This window comes from Phyllostomus discolor, chromosome 10 (genome assembly GCF_004126475.2).
Source record: "Phyllostomus discolor isolate MPI-MPIP mPhyDis1 chromosome 10, mPhyDis1.pri.v3, whole genome shotgun sequence".
NCBI classification, from domain to species: Eukaryota; Metazoa; Chordata; class Mammalia; order Chiroptera; family Phyllostomidae; genus Phyllostomus; species Phyllostomus discolor.
The window spans coordinates 47,693,344-47,712,638 of NC_040912.2; the positions used below are offsets into that span (position 1 = coordinate 47,693,344).

At 43.0% G+C, this 19,295-nt stretch overlaps 1 protein-coding gene across 10 annotated transcripts in view; it reads right to left on the bottom strand.

Annotated features, from left to right (window-relative positions):
* The window catches only part of ATXN7L1 (ataxin 7 like 1), a 229,369-nt gene that overhangs the window by 74,958 nt on the left and 135,116 nt on the right, over window positions 1–19,295 (bottom strand). The window contains exon 1 of one of the 10 annotated variants that reach the window (XM_036010758.1): window positions 1,444–1,529. The exons of 8 other annotated variants lie outside the window; for them this stretch is intronic. The gene's annotated coding sequence lies outside the window, so the exon portion shown is untranslated. Of the gene's footprint in view, window positions 1–957; window positions 1,247–1,443; window positions 1,530–19,295 lie in introns of those variants that run through there. One more of the 10 variants, XM_036010757.1, reaches the window with a different exon arrangement.

Here is a 19,295-nt window from a genome sequence, read left to right on the forward strand (position 1 = left end):
ACGTTCTCCTGGACTATTAGACTGGGACTCCACATTCATTCCGCTGATGAACGTGCTACTTACCCATGCAAATTCCAGGAGCTGCCGACACAGAGATAGGAGGTGCTCAAGGTAGCTGTCAAGAGCTGATTTAATTGCACAGCCATTCAGTGGGCAAAGCAGAGCAATTTTTAGCCAACTGTTCTAGTAAATATTATGGGAAACCCTTTCATAAAGCCCTACCTCTGGCTTACTGATTTCAAATGTACCCGGCTTTAGTTCTCATTCACTCACCATGCCCTAAAGATGCTAGGACAGCCTAGGAAATTAAAGAGAATTCATTAGCTGATATACCGTTTTACAGCTGATTATTTGTTTAAATACTACAAACACCTGAGTATCACACTATTATTTAGAGGTGAGGACAGACTTGAAAACCCACCAACTTCCTGCGGCCATCCTTCCTCTGCCCCTCCCCCAGGCTCTCTGCGTCCAGCCAACCGGCTTCTGGGCAGGCTGGGGGCGCCAGCTAACACTGCTCCTGCGGGTCGGTCGAAACCACCATCGCAAACCCACTTCGGGCGTCTGTAACAATACTCGATCACTGCATCCACCCTCCCAGAGCGCCCCAGAGGAAATGGCATCATTACTTTCATTTTACTCCGTTTGTGACCGACCGAAGGAAAACAACACGTCCTAGGACAGCGATCAGGGTATGCTATTGGCGGCCGGAGAGTATGCTCCGGAATGTAATCAAATGACCTCGCGGAGAAATTAATTTTCAGGAGATAAACTATCCTTCTGTTACACATGCCCTGCCGTTTCTCTAACTGCAGAAACGGATTTCACTTTCCGCAGTTAGAATAGAAAACTCTCATGCATCCCCGTTTTCTCAAAAAAGTCTATAAATAACCCAAGATCAGCAAAATTATGCAAAACATCCTGCTAGAAGAAGAAATGTAAACTAAAACCACTTACAGACACACTCAGGCTGCCAACTTAATCTGATTCTACGACGACTGTAAACATGTTGTACTTTTGGAACCTGAAGCGATCCACATTAGCACGGGTGCCGCCACAAAAAAAGAAAAAAAAAAAGAAGAAGAAAGCAAGCCCCATAACTAAACAACAACAAAAGCCCAAACCCGGCTTGGAGCACCGCGATTCGTATTCGGCACGGTCCTGGACCGACGGCCGCCCAGCTGCAGTCAGTACCAGCTATCTCAGCTCGCACACGCCAACTGTTTTGACTACAGGCACTTGTTAAACACAGAGTTTCAGGTCCTACCAGTTGGACACCAGAAGTTCATAGAACTGACCCAGTGCCAAGAACAACAAGCGCAGAAAGCGAAACGGCTGCCTCGTGCGCCTTGTTTTTTTTAACTGTTTATGCAAGCCCCAAAGCAATTGGGTAACTATTAAGAATAAAACAGAACTTAAATAACAAAAGCAAAAGATTACCACCTTGAAGGAAATGTAGATGTTGGCAGATAAAGGACAGACGTCAACCTGGTTTATTGGTGGGGTGGGTGGGGGGTTTTCAAAGAGAATCATTGGGGGGGAGGGGGAGGTGTCACATGACAAACTGCGGTTATTAGAAGGAACTGACGGGGTGCCTCCTTGAAGCATCCTTTACTTACGGATTGACTTAAGAGATTCGAAAACGCCAAAGCCCTGTTACACAGCTGGAATGCCTGAGAAGCACTGGAATTTGTTACTTGGTAAATCCCATAGGAGAAAAAAGGGGCGTGGTGAGTGAAGTTTTCAAGACACAGGAAAGGGACTTCCAAGTTCCATGCTCCCTGCAGTGAGGCCACTGAGCCATGTAGGAAGCAAACAGAGGGTAGGGCATCCCTGGGCTTTTCTGACCTGGTTCTGAGAAAGGTTTCCCTTTCCCCTTTAAGGTTGGGGTGGGGGGGAGTCAACCTTTCTTTTCATCAGGACTGGAGTCTGTTCTCTCTAGGTGTCAGTGAATAAAGTATTTTAATCTGTCAAAATAAAATAAAAAGGAATGCTTAAGTTACTTATTTAGCAAGGTTTTCCATTATTTTCTTAGAATACATCTAGCAAGATCTCATTTTAGGCCCAAGACAATTAACTAGATAAAATTTTAGAGTTATCTGAGGAGAACTGGGTAGTGGATGTAAGAATGAGAAATTTTAAATTGCTGAGTGGGCTCAAGACTACCCCCACATCTCTCTCTCTCTCCATCCATTCATCCATCCATCTATCCATCATCTAGTTCTGATTTGAAGAATAAAATGTTGTCCCTTTCCCACTCTAGAAGTCTAGGAAAAAGTAATAAGTTGAAACAGGCTGTTTGTAAAAGCCATTGTAACCTTGGGCCAGATTCTCGTTTATTCTGGAAAGTAAATGTGGATGTCCAAAGGCATATGAAAAGATACTCAACATGACTAATCATCAGAGAAATGCAAATTAAAACCACAAAGAGATATCACCTCACACTGGTCAGAATGGTTATCATTAATAAATCAACAAAAAAGTGCTAGTGAAAATGTGGAAAAAGGAGAACCCTCATGCACTGTTGGTGGGAATGCAGATTGGTGCAGCCACTGTGGAAAGCATTAAGGAGTTACCTCAAAAATTAAAAATGGAACTGTGTTATGATCCAGTGATTCCACTTCTGAGGATTTATCTGAAGAAAACTGATATACTAATTAGAAAGATATAAGCATCCTTTTGTTCATTGCAGCTTTATTTACAATAGCCAAGATTTGGAAGCAGCCAGTGTCCGTCATTGAATTGGTAGATAAAAAAGCTGTGGTACATTTACATAGTGGAATACTACTCAGCAACAAAAAATACTTTACCCTTTGCAACAGCATGGATGGACCTGGAGAACATTATGCTATGTGAAATAAGCCAATCAGAGAAAGACAAATACCATATGATTTCACTCATAAGTGGAATCTAATGGACAAACTGAACTACCAAGCAAAATAGAGACAGACTCATAGATAGAGAGCAGGCTGACAGCTCTGGTGGGGGCAGTTACGGGGTAGTGGGATCTAGTAAAAAGGAAAAAGAACTCATGGACTTGGACAACAGTGTTGGTGATTGTGTGGGAGGGAGGAGGAGGGTGGAGGTAGAAGAAAGTATAAGGGGGGTAAATGGTAATGGAAAAAATATAATAAAAATAAATTTTAAAAAGAAAAAGTAAATGTAGTTCCTTTGGTTCTGGGAGTCACCAGTACAATGGTGGTAGATATGGACCCACATGGTGGCTGCCGCTTTCTTTCCAAAGAAACCCAATTTTACTACAAAGTACATAGAGAAATGGTTTCACTGGAATCTGAAATGAAGCCCCAGAAGTGAGACACAGAAGTTGCCTGACAGATATAGAGATAAGAGCCAAGGCAGTTCAGAGCATCCAAGACAGAGGAAGGAGCAAGGAGGAATGCTGAGGTGAGGGAGAGGAGAAGGGGGAAGGGACACCTGGAGAGAAGGTCCAGGTCTGGCAAAGTGACTCTTAAACCAGCCCTGGCCCCAGGACTGGCAACTGACTTCTTAAAGCAACCCCTGAACTTGTGTGAGCCCTGCTGCTCACTTAGAACTCTGTGGGTTCCAAGTCTGTTTCATGTTCCATTATTTGATCCTCAGAAGCATCCTGAGAGATGGGGAGGGCTGGTATTATTATCTCCATTTAAAAGGAGTAAAACAGGCTCAGAGAGGCCTTGGTTTTAGCCCCACAAATGATGACTTGTGCTGGTGTGGGGCTTTATTATTTGTAAAGCACTTTGAAAGTGGTGGGCTTACCCTGGCCTGGTGGCTCATTTGGTTGGAACATCTTCCTGTACACCAAAAGGTTGTGAGTTCGACTCCCAATATGGCACATACCTAGGTTGCGGGTTTAATCCCCAGTCAGGGCGCATACAGGAAACAACCTATCGGTGTTTCTCTCTCTCTCTCCCCCAACCCCTTCCTCTCTCTAAAATCAATGAAACTTATCCAGGGGTGAAGACTTTTTTTTAAAAAAATGGTGGGCTTTATTAGTCCCATTTTCACAGACTGGTAAATTGAGATTTTGGAGAGGTCACAAAATCTCGCAGCCAAGGCCACATTGCAAATCAACAGCACTGGGTCTCCCAACTCCTAACCCAGTCCTTCTTGCTTACTTCTACCTTGTTTCTAGGACACACAATGACAGAACTATAAAGGGCTTGGTGTCCTCAAAATTCCCTGGCCTTATGGTTTTTCTGTAGTAGTTCACAGATTACAATCCCCTCATGCCAAAGGGTTCCTCTCTGTACTGGCCAGCTTGGGACATCTGCACACCAGAGCTCTGATTTCAATGGAGATGGAAAGCAACCAACTCCGCCCAGATTGCATCCTGTTCTTTGATTTGACTGTTCACCTGCCGTGCTGACCCCAGGCTCCTCACCTAATCCTGGTCTAAGAAGAAGCCGCAGCAGAGTGGCTCTGCAGGCCCGCCAAGCTGTAAAGTAGGTAACCTGCATTTCCAAGGTGTGCTGTCTCACATGTGGAAGGGATCTGGCTTAGCACATGATCTGGTGGAACTCCTCTTCAGCATGATATTTCAAAGTGTGCCTTTTGTTGAGTGTTTTGGTAACAGAGACTACTAAAAATATTGGACCAAAGGAAGGGTACCACTGTCATGTGCCTTGTCCGTGGCAAGTGGGCACACTCACAGCTTGATAGGGGGTGCTATTACTGTCATGTGATACACATGGGCAGGTTCATTGTAAGTTTGGGGCATTTCCTCTGAGGAAACATGCTAGTGAGTTACTACAGAAGCTGAGGTATTTGTAAGAGTGAATGGAGACATCTGTCTGGAGTCCAAGGGATCAGGGCCATGACCAGAGGTGCTAAACATGGAATGAAAGAGGGGAGATGGTCAGGAGGTGATAATTAGAAAATTCTAGAATATTCTGCCATTTTCTTATGAATTTACTTTTTCCCTTCTTTCTCCCTGAAAACACAAAACATAAAACCAAAGGTAAAAGAAAGTAGATGTCAAAGTGGCCTTAATGTTGAATGTCACTAAAGCAGGCTAAGTGGTAAAGACTAATGAAATCCATGTTTCTTGTTAACTGAAGAAGCTCTGTGGGTAGATGAGATGCACAGGGAGTACCTCGCATTGATTTATTTGAGGTTGTTTGGTAACCGTAACACATTTGCATCCATGCTTCTTGAAAAGAATAGGGGGACTGAGCACATCAGAACAGTCTCAACAGGAAAACTTGTTTGCTCATAATTTACAAAGTGAGTAGAATATAGTGTTTCCATGTACCTTGTGACTTCTCTGAGTATAGAGACCCCATTTTTTTTTAAACCAAAAAGTAGGGCACATGGTTTGACAAGTGCCGGCATATTTAGGGAAAAACAGGTAGACTATTTAAAATCAGAACGTCTGAAAATCCATGAGGCATGGCCACCAAACTTGTAACATGAAGTTAGCCAAAGTGGGTGGATAAGGGATATGGAATATTAGCATAAATTTGCTATTGTTAGCACTGGTGTGCTTAACAAAGGTAGTGCTACCATAGATCAGACGTTTTGCTAACAGATATGGTGGTTTGGGGAAGGCTGGTGAACACAGTACATCCAGGCCTTGAGGATGACAGCATCGATGTAGACACAGTTGGAGCCCTGTGCCCAAGCTTTGGGCATTGAGACATGCCCCCTCTCCCTGGGCCCGCCCCAGTGCAGGGAGCCACATCAGAGTGCACATACAGAGGAGGAAGCTGGTCAGGGACCAGTGAGGTCTTAAAACATGGCCTCAGTATGTGGAAAGTTGCTTTAAAAAAGGTTAGAGCCAGAAAAGGATGGAATCAGAAAAGGATGCAGGCCTGAGCTGTCAGCAGCTGTGGCAGCACTGGCTGCAGACTGGACTTTTCCCCTGAAGTTGCCATGTGTACTTCCAGGTCAGAACATAGGCTCAGCTCCATGCTCTTAATTTTGTTCTGTTACCGGGGCTCACAGGGACTGAGCCAACCTGCCCGATCTGACCTGGGACTGGCTTTGGCTTAATGCTCTATGATGTGGGCTCATGATCAAAGCCACAAGGCCAGCTTTGCACATATGGGGGCCATATACCCTAGATTTTTCAGGAGAGTGCTAATTTCAATCAACCTTAGTACTGGACCATAATTTTCAAAATGAGTTTAAGTGAAGGGCAATAAATGTGGGCTGACTAAAATCTGGAGCACTGGACAGTAAGTTCCTGGAGGGCCGGTTCTGAGTCTCCTTTATCATTGTAGGCCAGTGCTTAGCTTGGGCGGAGAAGCCCTGCTCTGCATTTTTATCTTTTCTAATTTTTACTTTTGAAAGTTACCCATTTTTTATTGTTGTTCAATTACAGTTGTCCCCATTTCCCCCCCATTACTCTCCCCTGGCCTGCCCCCCTCCCATCTCCCACATTCAACCCCCCTCTCTGCTATGCATTTTTAATTAGGGTTTTGAATGAATGAAGTTCTTATTAATGTGTACCACAAAGACATATGTGTATCTTACTATGTATATCTCAAAGGTGAATATCTTTATGTTAGATATGTATCAAGTTTGGTGTTTTAATTAATTTTTAAAAATTATTTTAAATATTTTATTTTATATTTTTCAGGTGTCCTCCCTCTTACCAACCTGGGGTCAAATTTGGCATTTTTAAAAGCTATGTTTGTGATTCAAGGTAGGGAGAAGGTAAAAAGGCTTTCTATTTAAAAATTTAAATACTAAATCTTCAAAAAATCGTAGGCACTTTGTAGCAGGAATCTTTCCAAAAGATCTGCATCCCACTGTACTTTGTCCTCTTAATTTACATACTTTGAACGTTATTTGATCATTTTTGGGTAACTCAAGGTCATTGCCATGGACATTTATTTCAATACTTTGCTGTAAAACGGTGATGACTTCAGGGCCTACAACTGCAGCTTTCAAACTTTTTTATCCTGATCCACTTTAAGAAACAAATTTTGCACTGCAGCCTAGTATGCACATGTGGATATGAGACAAAACTTCCAAAGGATAATATTTATCTTTAATTAAGTAAAAAACACTCTGATATTTTCTCATCCCTTCTATTCCACTGTTTAAAATGTTGGTCAGGCCCTGACTGGTGTAGCTTAGTGGGTTTGGCATCATCCAGCAAACTGAAAGGTGGCTGGTTTGATTCCTGGTTAGGGTACATGCCTGGGTTGTGGGCCAGGTCCCTGGTTGGCGGTGTGCAAGAGGCAATGATCAATGTTTCTCTTGCACATCAAGGTGGCCCCACCATTGTGGGCGATGCCCACCCCTTGCAAACAATGAGAGAGTAGGCAGAGCTATTTGTCCCTGCACCAAGGGGTCTTAGCTTCCCCACTTTCTGCCTTTTATTTTCTGCAGCCTGACGCTGCTTCTTTTTACGCTCAGGGTTGCCTCCACAGTCCTTCTCAGAGTGCTAATGTGCTGAACTTGGAAATCAGACCGTCAAGCTTGCTAGTATTAGGTAAAAGCTAAGTGTAAGCTTTTCTCAATGAAAGCCTGAAGGGTGCCCCATTGGGGCTGAGTGGGGTTGGGTGCCCTTCAAGTGCTCAGAGCTATTGGCTGGGTTCCCAAGGAGCTTTACTCTGTGGCAGAGTTCATAATACTTAGGTGTTATTGGTGGCTCCCATGTATAATACCCACATGTGTACAAGAGTATCTCTTTTTTTGAAAGGAGTATTCTGAGGACTTGGCCTCGGGCTGGAAGGGTGATTAAGTGACAGAAGCTCCTGGCAGCGATCTTCCTTTGTGAATGATCTGGGCTCCGGAGTGTGAGGAAGTTATTCCTAAAGTAACTGACCCCACTTCGGGCAGTTCGCAACAATGCAATATTTGGTTCTCTGCTCTGAGCTGCCCTTTGCCTAGTTATTTACAGCTCCTCCGCGTCTGCACCTCAACTGCCAGGCGTCCTTCCACCTGACTGCGAAGAGATAAATTAACAGACTTGAAACTTTGGGGGGAATTTTGAAGTGTGTCAAGGTGTGTGTGTGTGTGTGTGTGTGTGTGTGTTGGGGTAGGTATCTTATGTTGATTTAAAAAAAATACAGCAAAAGGTAGATACTGTGTCCCTAAACAAACCTAAATACCAAGCATGTAGGCCCTGGTTAAGCAAACCATTGGCTCATCTCTTCAATGGAATGCCGGGAGGTTGTAAAAATAATGATGTCTATATTTACTGAGATGTGTGCACAATCATTTTACATGAAAAAAGCAGATTTTAGAGCCATGCCTATAACAGGATTCTACTTTTATTTAAAAGATATATGCATATAGGTACATATGTATAACACAGAGACATACACACAGAAAAGATCGGAAAGTTTTACACTAACACTAAAATATTTACTTATTTTCCCAGGAACTTTGGCAGTTTTTATAATGCATTGCTTTTGCAATAAGAAAAAAAGGAATTTCCACTCTGAAAAAGTAAAATTCTACGCTGTTCTGCACAGCAGTACTTCTGTTTGGGGCACCCCAGCCCAGGCTCACCTCAACTGCTGCTGTCCCTGTGGGAGCACGGCAACGTCTGCGCTCGGTGAGGCAGCGTGCTCATGCTGAGCTCTCACCCTTGCCTCTCACTAGTTATGGTGTCTTCTCAAACTTGAGGAGTTCTACCCAAAAAAAGGGTAAGTTGAATCTTTACTGAAAAATTTTTATATGAATGCATCTTCAGGCAAGGAAGGGGTTCTGGTTTTACTTTTAAGAGTCATGCTCTCTTCTCTGATGGAGTCAGGGAAGATGTAAATCCCCAAGCAGATGGCTGCTCTGTGACTCTCAGGTCCCTCCATTCTCCAGGAACACAGGTGAAAGAGCCGCCATGATCCGTATGTGGAAGCTAGTTTCCCTCAAGCTGGAGCACAAACCAAGGTTGGGATTAAGGACAGGCACAATCCTTAACTCTTGTCAGTGTTGCTCTCTCTACAGAGTTTATTTACATCCATGGGGTAAATGGGATTGCCTAAAAACATGATTAGGAAGAGAGGGCAGGCAAGGGTACTGTTCTCACTTTACAAATGAGGAAAATAAGATTTATTAAAGGGAGGTGCTTTGCCTAAGGCCACCCTGTTGGGAACTGGGAGAGACAGAATTTAAACTCGCTTCTTCTGGGTTTGTTACCTTTGTTCTGTGCCACTGCATTCTTTCCATAAATAGAGTAACCATATACTTTATCATCCTAACTGGACACCTCTGAAAGTAAAAAACGGTACTAAGTGGGTGGGCCCAGGGCACTAGGTATAAGTTGTGACTCTCTCAAACAATCCCGACTCATGGTTACTTTAGATACAATCCAGCCCTCACCCCTACCCTCATAGGAGGACCCCATACATGAAATCATACCTTTTGAATAGAAGAGAGAAATGGAACATGGTTACAATGCCCACAGTTTACTTTAAAGTACTTGTGTCTATAAATAAGTAAGAGAGAGGAAAGGAAAACACTTGAGCGTAACTGGTGTTGCATTGTGTCTGAAGGGTCCAGGCTTTACCTCTAGGGGTGATCAGCTCATGTGCTACCAAGAATGCAGAGTCTGTACTGGGCAGCTAGTGCTAACCCGAGAGGGTCACACTCCAGAAGTGGCTGCTTTTCATCTTTCTGCTATCTGTGTTTTGATCAATGTTCTGTATGTAAAAAATGTGCTTTTGTTAGTGAAACTTGTAACTTAGCATAATGAATGCTACAAATGGGTGCTTGAAGATGCAATTAAAGATATTCAAGATACAAGGCGTGGCCCAAAACCTTTAGAGACCTCAAATCCTCACCCTTGTATAAAGAGGGCACTGGAATCCAGTGAGGCTTGTTAGAAGGGCTGATAACAGCATGGTGCTGATTTGGGGAAACAGAGTCTTGTCTCTGGAATGTTCTTGCAGCTACCTCAAGTGAGCCTCTCATACACGGCATGAAGAAACACATCAAAGCAGAGAGGGCTGGGACTTCATCGGGTTCACCAAACAGGTTGAGTGAACTGTATTCCCCCTATTTGCTGATAAACATTTCTTTGATAAATGCCTATACCTGTGGCAGATGTCAGCCTAACACCTGCATTCATGACAACCTGGCAGTGAGGTAGCGGGGAGAAGCTCACTCTCACCACCCAACCTCCTGCAAACTTCTACAGTGGCAACAGTTTTCCACCATAAAATACCTGCTAGTTTCTGCATGGCCAAACAAGCTTCGGTCAGTCCACATCGAACACACCTCTGGGTAGCTTTCAGGAAGGGAGTCCTTGATACATTTTCCTCTTCTTCAGTTTATGAGCCCCATGAAAGCAGAGCCTGGGTCTGTGTTGGTCACCTAGACCCTAAACCACATGCAGTGCCCATAGAAAGTGTGTGATAGGTATTTGCCCAATGAATAAATAGATGAATAAGAATTCTGTTATTTCTATAATCTATTTTATTAACTGTAATCTGTGATTGTTTTTTACTCCACTAATTATAACTGAGCCTCATATACCATAATTTATTTCTTGCCCTGGATTAAGATAGTACTTTAAAAAGCAAAAAAGAAGCTAGAGATTAGAAACCACTGTGATTGTATGGTTTACTCCTCACAATGACATGATGAGATGGGTTTTATCACTCCTGTGTTCAGACGAGGAAACCAAAGTCCAGGGAGGTTAAAACTTGGTGGAGTTAGACCTTGAATGCAGGTCTGAACTCTGAGCCCAAGGGTGCGCTGCTACTTCCAGTTAGCAATCACTCAGTTGTGCAGGGATTGAGCTTTTTTTTTTTTTTTTTTAACTATACTCACTTTATGTCATGAGAATGAATGAACACACACATCTTTCTGGCACTTCATCTTAAGTTATCAAAAGATGTTTTTTGCTGGGGGGTAGCTAGATGGGTGTTGGAATGCATGAACAAGCTTTCTAGTTCTTTTGCTTTTAATTATTTTGACTGACATGTGGCACTGAGGGATGTCTAATGGTCTCTTGTGTCTTTGAGCTGCAGAAGAATCAGTCCCTAGGAATCTGTCGCTGCTCTCCTTGTCTCCAGAGCACCAGGCACTGCAGCTCATTCTGACACCCTCCCCCAGGCATCCTGCCCTCCCGCAGCCCTGGACTACTGAGAGCCTTTTGTTTCAAGCCTCTATGACTTGGTGTACAGTGTTCTCTCCCCAGGATGTTCAGCCACCCTTTCGTTCTTCACCTTGGTTAATGCTTTGTTTTCTTTCAGGACCCATTTCAAACATTCCCACATCCAGGAGACTCCTGTCACCGTGCACCTCTTCCAGGTCTTACTTGAGTCCCCTTCCCAGTGCACCCAGGACACACTGAACACACCTCCATTTGAGTACTTGGCATGGGGCTCTGTATCGATCAACTGCCTTGCCTCCCGCTTCCACTGCACCACAAAGAGCTGAAGTCAGGGACCGTGCCTTAATACTGGCACATAGCAGGCACTCAAAATGTGTTAGATAATGAATGGGTAAATCAGGAAATAATTAGCTAATCCACAGTACAGCAAGAGAAAACACAGGGATCAGTGGGCCAGCAGTTTCCAGTGGTCTGAGGGCTAGCTAGCCTTAATTACTTGTCTTAGCCAGTGCACTCAAAAATGATTTTTTAAACCTAAGAGCATGGTAGTGGGTTTTTATCAGAGGCAATAGACTATTTAATTCTGAGTGCCCTGCTTCTTTGCCTGTTTAAAAAAAAAAACCTCTGGAGAGATTTTTCCCAATGCAGACAGTTCCCACTTGCTAATGCTGTACCAGCCACTGGCATTCCCCTGGAAGGGGTGATCTGACAGCGCTCACGTGACAAGATGCTCTGGTAGTTCCAGGGTGCCTACTGAAGCCCAGAAGTTGGCAGGTTCCAGGAGCAGGCCAACACCTGACCTGAATAAGCCACAGCTTCACCCACTGTGGGACTTTGGCTTAATGAAATAAACAATTTCCAGTAGGGCCTATCCTTTCCAAATGTAATTCTTTTTCACCACATTGTGCATATAAAAATAATTTAGTGATTTTCTACCACCAAACTCTTGGGCACAGCCCAAGAAATTTGCAGTGTGGCTGTTCTGATGCTGCTGTACAACTGTAAATATTTAGGCTTCTCTGAGCTCTTATCAGTGCGTTGGCAGAGATGTACCTGGCATTTTGGTGGAATAATTCTTTCTTGATGAAACCATCCTACCCACTGTAGTGGGTTAAGCATCTCTGGTCCAATCAATGACAGTTACTATGACAGCCTCAGAATGCACCTTTCCAAATAGACATTTCTAGGGGTGAAAGTTGTCATGATCAGAATTCCCAGTGGGTTAGCTTTGACTCATTTCACAGCAGGAGAGTCTTGAAAGGTGCTGAAGGGGCCACCCAAAGCAATAGTAGGGGTTGGGACAAGGCCCAAGAAGTCAGAGAGAACACAGTTGAGTCAAGGAGGTATCAGACCAAAGCTTTTCTGTGAGGGAAAGCAGAGGTCCTGAGAGCAGGGAGAAGGCCTGAGTCTCTGAATAAACATGTAAAAGCAGTGAGGGAGGTGGCCTCAGAGAACCAAGGACTGGAACTTGAGCAGAGGTCAAATGGCACAAATGGGATAAAGAATGAGCAGTGGGCAGGGAAAAGCCCAGGCAACAGCTCTGAACCCTGGCTATATGCAGCCTCTCAGGCTGCAAGGGTGTGACAAAGGGGCCGAGAAGGTCACTGATTATGGACAGCTCCAAGGTCCCACATATTAGCTAGCTCTCCTCTCCTTCCTGGCCTTAAAAAATTAACAGAGCAGCCACAACACAACAAACCTCTCACTGCCACCCTTAGCACTGTGGATACACCCCACAGATGACACTCACTGCGGAGAATCTCCAGGTCCTTCAAAGTGACCCTCAAGGGCATCTTGATCACAAAGAGGGGAAAGGCTCTAAGACCAGCCAGGGAGGAAAACCCACCAAAGCATTGAATAGTGGGGCCATGAGCCTGGACTCATTGCCAGTCACTGATTTCACGGCTAAACGCTCTATGACCTTACCAGAATGGCAATGGGCAAGGTCACTGTGAAGCCACTTACTCTTTTGTCTCATCTTGTCACTTCTTTTAAATTTATTTATTTTGCTCTGCCATTTGCCACTTTATAAACAGCCCTAAATCCTTTTTGCAACAAGACTTAGTATAAATAAATAAAACAAAGAAATAAAATACATGGCTGCGTTGTCAGCACCGCTGGACCAAACGTGAAGTGTTTCGGCTCCAATCGAAGAGAAAGGAGGTGCTCTGACAAAATGGGAAGAGAAGATGGGGACGAGGAGAAAATGGGAAAGTCTGGCCCTGGGCCCTGGGTTCCTGCCCTGTCTCTACATTAAGGAGTCCTAGAGCCTCACTCAAGTTACTAACATCTTGAGTCCTAGATCCTTATCATTAAAATGAGGTATGTGATTGGATGATTTCAAAGGTTTCTCTATGTCCAAGCACTGAGATTCTTTTTTTAAAAAGTTGTTTTATTATTGTTCAAGTACAGTTGTCTGAATTTACCCCCTCCCCCTCCCCTATCCCAGCCATCCCCACCTCTTTCCCCTGCTTCCGCCCCTCATGCTTTTGTCCATGTGTCCTTTACAGTTGTTCCTGAAAACCCTTCTCCTTGCCCCCCCATTATCTCCTCCCACCTCTCTGGTTACTGTCATATTGTTCTTAATTTCAATGTCTCTGGTTATATTTTGCTTGCTTGTTTGTTTTGTTGATTGTGTTCCAGTTAAAGGTGAGATCTTATGTTATTTGTCCCTCACACCTGGCTTATTTCACTTGCCATAATGCTTTCCAGTTCCATCCATGCTGTTGCAAGCAGCACCCACAGTTGGTCCTTGTTCCTCTTTCTCTCTTTTCTTTCTTGAACACTGCCTCTTCTTCAAGTGGAAAGGACCAACCAGGGCTCCTTCTAGAGGAGTTTCTGTGTGTGTTGACAAGTGTTAAGTTGTACTTGTCACCCAAAGAGGTAATTGGTCACCCCAAAGAGATTGATGTCCCATTAAAGAAATTGGAGGAGATCCAAGATAGTGGTAGAGTAGGTGGAAGGCACACTCACCTTCTCCCAGGACCAAATGGGAAGTACAACTAAATTACAGAACTATCAACCTGAATATCCAAGTACAGACTAGCTGAACAGAAATTTTATAAGCAAGGATTTGCAGAATAAGCCACATCGAGACTGGTAGGAAGGGTAGAGATGTGAAAAGGGCTACCCCCACACCTTGTGTGTAGTTGAGAAACTGGAGAGCTATCTCAGTTGCCAAAGTCCCCCCTGAGGAAAGTGGGATCTCAACCCCACACTGGGCTCCCCAGCCCAGAGCACCACAGCCAAGAAGAAGTGCCCACATAACATCTGGCTGTGAAAATCAGTGGGGATTCTGTCTACCACAGAGAGATGGGAGTCTCCTAGAAACTCAGGTGCCTTCTTAAAGGGCCGGTGCACAAAACCTCATTTGTGGCCACTCACCCTGGGCTCTGGCAGAGGGAGGGCAAATCAGAACAGATTGGAGTTGAGCAAGGGTAGACTGGGTTGTGTGGCAATGGGGAGAAAACTGAAGGGACAGGTGCCAGGGTCCCTGTGCTGACTCCTCCCATACTGTCCACAGATGCCATCTTTCCTGGGACTGCCTTAGCCCCGTGCTCTGAACTCCCTGTTGCCTAACCCTGCAGAGTTCCCACTCAGCTACATGAGCCCACTGTGTAGACTTTCTTGAAGGGTTCCTGAGGACAAACTCAAGGGAGTCAGAGAATGAGCTGTGTGCTTGTGAGGTAGGGGTTATTCTTGTCCCCTGACCTGACTGGGGCCACCCACCCATGGAAGAACCACTAGCCCCATGCTTCTGATTCCCAGTGACCCTGGCCTGCCCAGCTTGTGCCCTGCAGATGACAAAGCTGGCTATGGCCAGCTTGGGCACTTGGTGTAGACTCTCTTGGAGGGCTCTCAAGGAGGGAGAGACTGAGTTGTGTGACTCAAGGGCAGGGGTCATTCTTTCCTCACACACCTGACTGGTGCCACCATTCTTGTGCAGAGCCAAAACTTCACAGGCCACATCTTGGTCTGTTTGGGCCTGAAGAATTCTGCTGACCACACCTCGATAACTCACTGAGACCCTGCCTCATCACAAAGGTCTGAGGGCATCAGGTGAGTGGTGGTTGGCTTTGGTGTACTCTGAGACTTTTGCTGAGTGGCCTCAGATCCAGCACTGGCACTGAGTGAATCTGCATCAGTCTGGTGAACATTACTCACCCCTACCTGGTGACTCATTGACACATCATGTCACTCACGTACCACCAGAGCCTCGTTCAATGACTGAGCCTAACAGGCAGAAGGTAAGCAAAGGTGCATTTTGGAGTGCCCTGGGCCTTTTAGTGACCTGTTCCACTGGCTTGGTGCTGTGGTAGCCAGCCTTTGTGCACAGTTTGGCCCATCCTACACATAACCAGGCCCACAAGAGGGAGCCACAAACAATGTACTGCTTTGTAGCTCCAAATAGGTAGCCCAGGGCCAGTCACAGGAAGCACCTGTCATTGACCTGCACCAGAGTCCTTCCCAAGAGGCTCCAGAACCAACACACCTAGTGACAGAATTCAGACCTTATTAGAGCATGACCCAATTAGTTCCACAAGAGGCACACCCAAAGGAAGATCTCGGCAGGCACCAGACACTGCTATCGTAAATTTGGCTTCACGGGGTCAGCCCCCACACAGGAGCTTATACATTATGATTAGGGTCGATCCTTAGAGTCAGCCAGCCCAAGGCTTAACCCCACCCATGGATACACCAACAGCAACAAAACTCAACTACAACTAAAGGGTTCACATATCCCACACAAGAAACATTCCTGGAGAACATAGCTCAAGTGATGAGGTAGACTGTGGCACTGAGCCCCACAAGATACCTACTATGTTGGGCTAGCATACCAAGACTGGGAGGCATAGTAGATCTACCTAATATACAGAAACAAATACAGAGAGGCAGCTAAAAGGGGGAGATAAAGAAAGATGCCCCAAATGAAAGAACTAAATGAAATGCAGGCAAGCCATCTACCAGACACCAAGTTAAAAACGATGATTACAAGAATGCTCAAAGACCATAGGAGAAGAATAGATAAACAAAGTGAGAACTTAAACAAAGAGATAGTAAACATAAAAAAAAGGAGACAGAAACCATAAAAATGAACCATTTGGAAATGAAAAATACAACACTTGAAATGAAGAATACACTACAAAGAATCAACAGCAGATTACATGAAGCAAAGGATCAAATCAGCAATTTGGTAGCAGAAAATACCCAATCAGAGCAGCAAAAAGAAAAAAAGAATAAAAAAGCATTAGGACAATTTAAAAGACCTCTGGGACAACATCAAGCATAACAACACCCACATCATAGAAGTACCAGAAGCAGAGAGACGGTAAGGATTAAGATCATATTTGAAGAAATAATAACTGAAAGTCTTCCTAACCTGGTGAAGGAAATAAACACACAAGTCCAGGAATCACAGAGTTCCAAACAAGTTGGACCCAAAGATGCCCACACCAACATACATCATAATTAAAATGCCAAAGGTAGAAGACAATGAGAATCTTAAAAGCAGCAAAAGAAATACAGTTAGTTATCTACAAGAGTGGTCCCATTAAGACTGTCAGCAGATTTCTCAACAGAATCATTTCAAGCCAGAAGAAATTGGCATGAAATATTCAAAGTGATGAAAAGAAACCTACAACCAAGACTACTTTACCCATTAAGGCTATTATTTATCCATTTATTTTTTATTAAATAGTTTTGAATTTATTGTTCAAGTACGGTTTTCTGCCTTTCCCCCCAACCAAATAAGGCTATCTTTTACAACTGAAGGAAAAATAAAGAGCTTCCAGATAAGAAAAAGCTAAAGGAGTTCATTACCAACGAACCAGTATTACATTTCTTAAAGAAGGGACTTCTTTAAGAAGAAGAAAGAAAAGACAAAAAAAGAGGGACATAATTACAAAGAATAAAATGGCAATAAATACATAACTTCCATTAATCACTTTAAATGCAAATGGTTAAATGCTGTAATCAGTAGACACAGGGGAGCTGAATGGATAAGAAAATAAGACCCATATACAGGCTGTCTACAAGACACCCACCTCAGAACTAAAGGTACACACAGACTGAAAGTAAAGGTATGGAAAAAATATTTCATAAAAATAGAAACAACCCCCCCCCCACAGCTTGGGTAGCAACATTTATATCAGTCAAAATAGACTTTAAAATAAAGGCTATACCTGGTGTTAGTTCAGTGGATTGAGCGCAGGCTGCAAACCAAAGGGTCACAGGTTCAATTCCTAGTCAGGGCACATGCCTGGGTTGGGGCCAGGTCCCCAGTGGGGGCCACTCAAGAGGCAACCACACATTGATGTTTCTCTCTCTCTCTCTTCCTCCCTCCCTTCCCATCTCTAAAAATAAATAAAATCTTAAAATAAAATAAAATAAAGGCTATAGTAAGAAACAAAGAAGGATATTAAATAATAATAAAGAGATCAATCAAACAAGATGATATAATCCTTGTAAATACATATGTACTCAACATAGGAGCACCTAACTATATAAAGAAAATATTAATGAACATAAAGTGAGAGGCTGACAGTAATACAGTCATGGTAGGGTATTTTAACACCACACTGACATCAATGGACAGGTCTTCCAAATAGAAAATCAACCATAAAACAGCAGACTTAAATGACACACTAGATCAGATTAATTTAACTGATATTTTCAGAGCATTTCATCTCAAAGCAGCAGAATATATGTTCTTCTCAAGTGCACATGGAACATTTTCTAGGATAGACTACATAACAAAACAAGTCTCAATAAATTTAATAAGACTGAAATCAACCTGGCTGGTGTAGCTCAGTGGATTGAGTGTGGGCTGCAAACCAAAGCATCGCAGGTTCGATTCCCAGTCAGGGAACATGCCTGGGTTGCAGGCTATGACCCCCAGCAACTGCGCATTGATGTTTCTCTCTCTCTCTCTCTTTCTCCCTCCCTTCCCTCTCTAAACAAATAAATAAATAAAATCTTTAAAAAAAGATTGAAATCATATGAAGCATCTTCTTTGACTACAATGGTAGAAAACTAGAAACTGATTACAAGAAAACACTGCAAAACACACAAATCATGAAGGCTAAATAACATATTATTTAAAAATGAATGGGTTAACAATGAGATCAAGAAAGAAATAAAAAGATACCTTGAAACAAATAAAAATGAAAACACAACAATACAATATCTATGGGATACAGTGAAAGCAGTCCTAGGAGAAAAATTCATAGTATTATAGGCCTACCTTTAGAAACAAGAAAAGTCTCAAATATACAATCTAATCTTACACCTAAAGGAACCAAAAAAAGAACAAATATACCCAAAGTGAGCAGAAAGAAGGAAATAATAAAGATCAGAGTGAAAATAAATAAGAGTCTAAAAGAACAATATAAAAGATCAATAAAACCAAGAGCTGGTTCTCTGAAAAGATAAACAAGATTCATGAACCTTTAATTAGACTCATCAAGAAAAATGTGAGAGAACCACCCAAAATAAAATCAGAAATAGAAGTGACAACTGACACCACAGAAATACAAAGGAGTATATGAAAATATTATAAACAACTCTATGCCAACAATTTGGACAATCTGGAAAAAATGGATAAATTCCAAAACTTAACCGAGAGGAAACAGAAAACCAGAACAGACCAATAACAACTGAGATCAAGCAGTAATGAAAAAATCCCAACAAACAGAAGTCCTGGACCGGATGGCTTCACAGTGAATTTTACCAAACATGCAAAGAACTTGTAGCCTTCTAAAACTACTCCAAAAAATTCAAGAGGAAGGAAGATTCCCAAGCTCACTTTATAAGGCCAGCATTATCCTAACTTCAAAATCAGATAAAGACGCTTCAATGAAAGAAAATTAAAGACCAATATCAATGATAAGCGTATTTGCAAAAATCCTCAACAACACATTAGTAACACTGTGATAAAATGGGACTTATTTTGGGGTGCAAGGTTAGTACAATATCTGCAAATCAATTAATGTGATATATCACACAAACAAAATGAAGGATAAAAATCATATGATCATATCAACAGATGCAAAAAAAAAGGATTTGTCAAAATCCAGTACCCATTTATGATAAAAACTCTTAGCAAAGTGAGAATAGAGAAAACATATGTCAATATAATAATGTGATATAGATAACACATATGGCATATAACACACATGACACATGGTAACATGTGATACACATAGATAGCATCATACTCAATGGGGAGAACTAAAAGCATTTTCCTTAAGATCAGGAAAAAGACATGGATATCCACTTTCAT